At 36.9% G+C, this 7,615-nt stretch overlaps 1 protein-coding gene and 1 long non-coding RNA gene across 2 annotated transcripts in view; one reads left to right on the top strand and one right to left on the bottom strand.

The window, feature by feature from the left end:
* The window catches only part of LOC118765874, a 17,726-nt gene extending 11,669 nt beyond the window's left edge, over positions 1-6,057 (bottom strand). Inside the window, exon 1 of the long non-coding RNA XR_005001771.1 lies at positions 6,045-6,057. This is a non-coding gene — a long non-coding RNA (uncharacterized LOC118765874). The remainder of the gene's footprint in view (positions 1-6,044) is intronic.
* The window catches only part of LOC115218757 (putative protocadherin beta-18), a 406,105-nt gene that overhangs the window by 64,570 nt on the left and 333,920 nt on the right, over positions 1-7,615 (top strand). The gene's annotated exons all lie outside the window — the stretch shown is intronic.

Here is a 7,615-nt window from a genome sequence, read left to right as displayed (position 1 = left end):
TTCTTATTGCATGTTTCTTTTATGATTTTCTTATTTTATTTTTTATTTATATATTTGTTATTTTTGTTGTTGTTGTTGTTGTTGTTGTTGCACCTTTGAATACATTTCTTCTCATTTCTGATAATGTTTTATTAATTTGTTTCTTTATACTTTTTTTATAGTATGTATTGTATTTATTTCTTTTTAATTAATTTTTATTTATGTGTATGTATATGCATAGTGTTTTTAATTTTTTTATTTTGTTGTGCTTACTGTTAGGTAGTAACGACCATGATTAATTGTGACCTTATGACGAGGAAATAATTAGAAATGCACTTCACAAGAACCTTCTGGAACAAAGCATTTTTTTACTTTTCTATTTTATTTTTTTTGCCTTACCACCTCTTCCACCTTTTTTCTCCACACACCTTTTCCATTTCTTTTGTCACAGTTTTAACGATTCATCAAAGAATTAGTTTGGTATAAATAAAATAAAATAAATATCAGTGAAAAAAAAGCAAAAATGCTTCATAGTAGCTGCTTTACCATTATTAGAAGAGAAAAAGAAGAAAAATGCTATATTACATTGCCGTTATTTATTTGGTGCTGTTTGGTGTTTATTTCCTGTTTCTCTACTATTTCCTTAGTCATCAACATGTGTACATGTTCTCATGTAGCACAGCTGTACAATCAATGGGATTTTTTAAAAAGAAAATATTCATTAATAAACAAAAAGTTAGTATCATGCTTACATTATTTCCTAAGATCTCTGCATCTTAGTCACTTGACCAAATCTCTTTCTCTCTATTTCTTTCTTTCTCTCTCTTTCTCTCTCTCTCTCTCTATATATATATATCAATTGGTTTGGATCATGTGGATTGCTGTTATTACCTCAGTAGCTTCCAGCATGTGATTGGCTTGCAGTCTACATCGAGAAAACATTGATTGATAAATTAATTATTTAATTAGTAAACTAATATTACTCCTGTATCATCATCCTATTTGTAAAATTAAGAGCAATTATTTAAAGATAACAGGTACTCCACAGCTCCAATCTCCGTAGCAATACAAGTCATTTAAAGTATGCAGTAAATAAATGCAGTAAAAGAAGAGTTGACAATAACAGTGCTGCCCAAGTTACATATGTTTCAGTAGCTTGGCATTTTATTCATTATTTATGCATTACATCATGCAAACACACACATGCACACACACTCACATATACACACACAGATACATACATGCATATACTGCCACTCTGTCGGTTATGACAATGAGGATCCCAGTTGATCCAATCAATGATACAAACTGCTCATGAAATTAATGTGCATGTGGCTGAGCACTCCACAAGCACATGTGCCCTTAGCATAGTTCCCAAAGAGATTCAGCATGACACAGTGTGTGATAAGGTTGACCCTTTGAAATAGAAGCACTACTCATTTTTGCTAGCTAAGTGGACTGGAGCAACATGAAATAAAGGGTCTTGCTCAAGGGCACAATGCATTGCCGGGAATTGAACTCATGACTGCATGATTGTGACCTGAATACCCTAACCACTAAGCCACATGCCTTCACATATACACATACATATACACACATCTTATAAATATGCTACTATGTACAGAATATGGTGTTTCTCTGAGAAGAAGAAAATGAGGTTAATCACATGTCAGATCACACAATACATCAGGTGTTCTTTCATGATCAGAGTACTGATCAACTGGGAAGCTTCAATGGAAGAAACTCACCCAAGGTGTCATCCAGTGAGACTTGAACCTACGTTTTGTGTGACCTGGAAGTAAACGTCTTGAACCACACTTCCACGTTTTACTTGTTTAAATAAACATGGTTTCCTCTTGCTATGAGTATTGTGTTGTATTGCTCACTGTGACTAACTGGAGGACCAGGATGTCAGGCATTTTGTTTTCTTTAGTCCCTGTTCAAATTCAATAAACCTGAGTAATATTGTGTGAGTAAGAGCACTCTCACTCCTTCTTCCACTATTTCCATGCTCTTCCCCTCTTGCTCTTCCTCTCTCCCCTCTTGCTCTCCCTCCCTCTCTCCCCCTATTGCTCTCCCTGTCTCCCCTCTTGCTCTCCCTCCCTCTATCCCCCTATTGCTCTCCCTGTCTCCCCTCTTGCTCTCCCTCTCTCCCCTCTTGCTTTCCCTCTCTCCCCTCTTGCTCTCCCCTCTCTCTTTTTCTCTTTCTCTTCTCTCTCTCTTCGCTCTCTCTTTTCTATTCTCTTTTTCTCTTCACTCTCTTTCTCTTCACTCTTTCTCTTTCTCCTCTGTCCTTTCACTTTCTCTTCACTCTTTCTCTTTCTCCTCTGTCCTTTCACTTTCTCTTCACTCTCTTCCTTTTCTCTTTCTCTCTATCCTCCCTCTCCTTCACTCTCACTCCCTTCTCTTTCTCTTCTCTCTCTCCTCCCTCTCCTTCTCTTGCTCTCTCCCTCTCTCTTTTTCTCTTTCTCTTCTCCCTCTCTCCGCTCTCTCTTTTCTATTCTCTTTTTCTCTTCACTCTCTTTCTCTTCACTCTTTCTCTTCACTTTCTCTTCACTCTCTTCCTTTTCTCTTTCTCTCTATCCTCCCTCTCCTTCACTCTCACTCCCTTCTCTTTCTCTTCTCCCTCTCCTTCACTCTCTCCCTTCTCTTTCTCTTCTCTCTTTTTCTCTTCTCTCTCCTTCACTCTCTTCCATCTCCCTTCTTCCCCTTCTCTCCCCTAATGATTCGAAGGCTTAGAACTCAGAAGCTGGCAATTTCCCTCTTAGCATTTCTCTCCCTTTTAATGCTCTGGAATCTGCATCCGTATCCATACATTACATGTAAGTATCAACTCCAATGTCGCTTTAGTCATCATTTTGTTCCTTCTGACTTTGGATCCCTATCACATATTAGTCAGGTCTTGAAGAACCCCTCTCCCGGCCTCAAAAGTTGGGGTGCTGCTGGTAGGTGGGATTTGGACTCAGAATATAAAAAAACCCAGATCAAGTGTCCCCAAGGGATCTTATCCTAGTCTAGGAATTCTATTAATCCATTGCCAAGGAGTGGTGCTTCATTTATTGATTCTGAGTGGATGAAAGGTAAAGTTGACCTTGGGAGAATTTAAACTCGGAGTGCAAGGAACCAGAATGAAATGAGATGATTTAGTGCAGCTGCTTGGATGCTGCTGATGATTTGTTACTGCCGATTGGACATTCCACCTGTTTGGGTGACAGTAGATTTTGGCACTGGAAGCAAACACACTCACATTCACACACAGAAAAATATTTGCATACAGAGTGATTGAGTGAGAAGAAAAGAGAGAGAGAAAGGGAGAGGGCGACATTATGTATACATAGAAATATAACTAGATACCTACAGAGAGAGAGAGAGAGAGAGAGAGAGAGAGAGAAACAGAGAGAGAGAGAGAGAGGAGATAAGAAGCCAATATTTGAAGGAGAAATATTGGCTTCAAATTTTGGCACAAGGCAAGCAAATTTGTGTGAGTGGGTAAGTCAATTGCTTTGATCTAAGGGCTGGACTGGTACTTCTCTTAATGACCCCAAAAGGATGAAAGGCAAAGTTAGCCTTGGCAGAACTTGAACTCAGAATGCATAGACGGATGAAATGCTGATAATCATTTTGCCAGGCATGCTAACTTCTCTGCCAACTCACTACCTTCAGAATGAGAGAAATATTAAAATGTCATATGCCAAATAAGCTAGTATTAGATGAGGGACACCAAATAGGTGGTGCCAAATTGGCTGTGCAGGATCTTCTCAGAGTGTATATGGCAAGGTATCAGGACAAAATTCCACCAAGGACAAAATTCTCTGAGGACAAAATCCTCCTGAAAATGTCACTTTCCTAAAATATTTTTATTGTAAAGAAAGACCAATATCCTTGGGGATATTGACTGCATTTTGTCTGGTGGGAATTTTGCCCTCAGTGGGGATTTTGTCCTAGTACCATATGGCAAAGTGTCCTATCTGATACTTTCATGACAGTCAATTCTTTCCACTATTCAGAAGAAAGCAATGTTATAACTGATGTAGAAATCTGTGGATAGCCAAAGAACTGAAATCAGCCTATTGTATATAGATGCAAATATGTGTGTGTGTGTGTGTGTTTGATTGCCTGTGTTTATATTTATGCTGTTTAAAAACTGGTGCCTTTGTTTATGTTGGGTCCTGTCATGTTCCATAACCAAGTAGTTCAACAAGTAGAAACTGATAAAATAAGTACTAGACAGAAACAAGCACTTAGGTCTATAAAACTGGTTAAAACCCTTGAATGAGATACCCAAACATGGCCAGAGCTCATGACTTCTTCTCACACTAACTTTGTTTTCTGTGTGTGTATGTATGTATGTATATATATATATATATGTATGTATGTATGTATGTATGTATCTATGTAATGTATGTATGTGTGTGTGTGTATTTGTATGTATCTTCTTCTTGTTATCATGTGATGGTTGTAAACAAGCGCCACTGTCTTATAAGTGATGTTGCTTATTCTCAGTCTTCTGTGAAAAACATATCTAGCCATGGGGAAATATTACAATCTTGGAAACAGAGGTGGGGAGTAGGGTGGCAATGGAAAAGGCATCCAACCGCAGAAAATCTGCCTCAACAAAATTCCACCCAACCCATGCAAGCAAGCACAGAAACATGGACATTAAAACGATGATGATGATGATGTGGGTACTAAAGAAAGGAATATATGCATAAAAAAGAAACAAAAAAAACTGTAGAATCAACAAAAGAAAAGAAACAAAAAAAAAATGAAAAATGGTGTACTTAAACAAAAGATTACTCCCTTTTTATCATTTCGTTAATGACCAAAACAGAATCTTCACAAAAGAGGAATGCAAAAAAAAAAGAAACAAATATAATAAAAAATAAAAATGAAAATAGAATGAATAAAATAAAATAGAATGAGGAAGTTTTCTCTCCATCATTTGTTCTATATTTTATTTGTTTTGTTTGTTCTTAACTGTAAGGTCAGTTTGTATATTTAGCCAGAGGTTGAACTGACCTTCTATATATTGACTTCCTTCTCTCCAGTGAATAGATTCTTTATTTACCACACATTTTTGGTTTTATCTTTTATTTATTATTATCATTGTTATCACCATCATTATCATCATCTCTACTGAGATTTGAGATTTCTATATTAAAGACTTATTTCTTCCCCAACATGACCATCACAGCCCAACCCAACCCAAACTAAATGAGCCGTTGTTTTTTTAATATTTTTTTTATTATTATTATGATTTTTTTTTTGTTTATTCTCTCTTTGGATCAATAACGAGATAAATGTAGCACTTGCTAGTGCCAGTCATGTCATTGAGAACAGTTCCTTGGAGGAGGAGGAAGAGAAGAAACCTTTTGCTGTTTTCCGAAGAAGAATTAAAAAGACAAATGAAAAACAAAAATGTTTGTGAATGTTGCCATTAATAGCAATCCCTCCTATTGTTATCCAAGACATTTGAAGAGTTTCTATTGTCATGTTACAGGATATTTGTATTATATTGTAAGACAGAAAGGAACAAATAGAACGGTAAAATTAGATAAAAACTAGAGTAGTTGTCTGTCTGAAGATATTTGACTTTTGGAGAACAAAATAAGACAAAAAAAAAGAAAAAAAATTATCACGATCATGATCATCATCATCATCATCATCAGCATTCTTGTCATCATCATCATTCGCCTCTTTCTCATCATCATCACCGTCATCATCATTATAACAATCTTCATCATCTTCATCATCACGGGCATCATTGTAACAATCATCATCACTATCTTTGTTGTCGTCATCATCATCATCAGCAGCAGCATTGTTATCACCATGATCATCATCACTATCTTTCTCATTATTGTCATTATCCCCTTTAATAATCCTTTCTACTATAGGCACAAAGCCTGAAATTTCAGGGGAGAGGAGGGGATAGTCGATTACATTGACCCCCAGTCCTTGACTGGTACTTTTTCCATTGACCCCAAATTATCCTCTTTAATAATAATATCAACATCTTTGATGTTATCATCATTATCATTACCATTATCTTTGTCATCAGTAACATCACCACCATTGTCATCATTATCGTTTGTCATCATCTTCATCACTCTCTTCATGTCATTGTTTTTGTCATTGCCATTGTCAACATTATTTTTATCATCAACTTCATCAGCTTCAACAACATCTTCATCTTTATCATTTTAACCCACAAACTTGCTGTGTCCCCTCTCTGTCTTTTCTTTCTATTTCATAATGGCCCCTATTCCTTGAAGCAGGCTGGCCATGTAACTTTTCCTCTCACTCACCTCCAGTCTAATCATCCCTCCACTTCTCTCTCATCACTCTTGTTGCTTCCACCCACGCTGGCCTTCCCCCCAGAACATCTTCATTCTCTGGAATCTTCCCCTCACATGTCTTTCCTGCTTGTGTTAATCTGTAAGAGTTTATATGGAATTTTAATGGTATCATGGTCACTGATCTTGGAGGGCCTAGAAGGGTTATGGCTAGAGACCCTTCACTTTCAGCAAAGAGAAAAACGACCATAATCACCACAACCACCACCACCACCACCTTCACCAGTAACCGTCATCACCACCACCAGTATTATCATGGCCTTCATCATTCACCCTTATCATTTATAATTTTTCTATGCTAAAGATTTGAACTTCCTGTCTCTTTGTGTCTGTGTGTTCTACCTATCTATATTGGTGAAGGATACTATTCTTTTTCCTTTTATTTTCAACTTGTTTCAGTAATTTCGCTGTGGCCATGCTGGAGCACTACCTTTAATTGAAGAAATTGATCCCAGGACTTATTCTTTGTAAGCCTAGTACTTATTCTATTGGTCTCTTTTGCCAAACGACTAAGTTACGGGTATGTAAACACACCAACATCAGTTGTCAAGCAGTGGTGGGGCGACAGACACACACACACACACATATATGCAACAGGTTTCTTTCAGTTTCCGTCTACCAAATCCACTCACAAGGCTTTGGTCGGTCCAAGGCTATAGTAGAAGATACTTGCCCAAAGTGTCATGCAGTAGGACTGAACCCAGAACCATGTGGTTGGGAAGCAAGCTTCTTACTACACTGTATCATTGAGAGAAAATTTTTATAAGGAAAGCTCTTTGGAGTATTTGTTCTGCACTTAATTACAGATACTCCCTTATCACTCTTGCTACCAAAAACAAAAGGAAGGAACCAATAATTGGCCTATTGGAATCCTGTACCCAATGATACAATAGTTCATCTATTGCTATTTATAATAGGTAGATTAATGAAATTAATTACTTAGTTAACACCTCTGAGGTTCTTAACTTGCCTCATCAAATTTAGGAGCAAGCTATTAACGTATTCACTCCTCTTCTACTTGGTTGGAGTCTTTAGCTCAGTGTCGAAATGTAACTTCATTGTGTGTTTTCTGTAAGGATTTCCATGATCATTGCTCTGATGAACATTTAAGCCTGGTATCCTCTTGTTGTGTTAACAACAAACAAGATGAGGACAAATATCCGGCAAATGTAAATAATGTAAATAATCCTCTTGTATTTAAACCTTTAACCCTCTAGTACTTAAACCAGCCATATCTGGCCCAAATATTTTTCCTGTTTTATATTCAAACCAGTCAGATT

Source organism: Octopus sinensis, linkage group LG14, assembly GCF_006345805.1.
Source record: "Octopus sinensis linkage group LG14, ASM634580v1, whole genome shotgun sequence".
Taxonomy (NCBI): Eukaryota; Metazoa; Mollusca; class Cephalopoda; order Octopoda; family Octopodidae; genus Octopus; species Octopus sinensis.
Note: the sequence above shows the minus strand (reverse complement) of the source record. Positions and strands in the feature narration are given on the sequence as shown.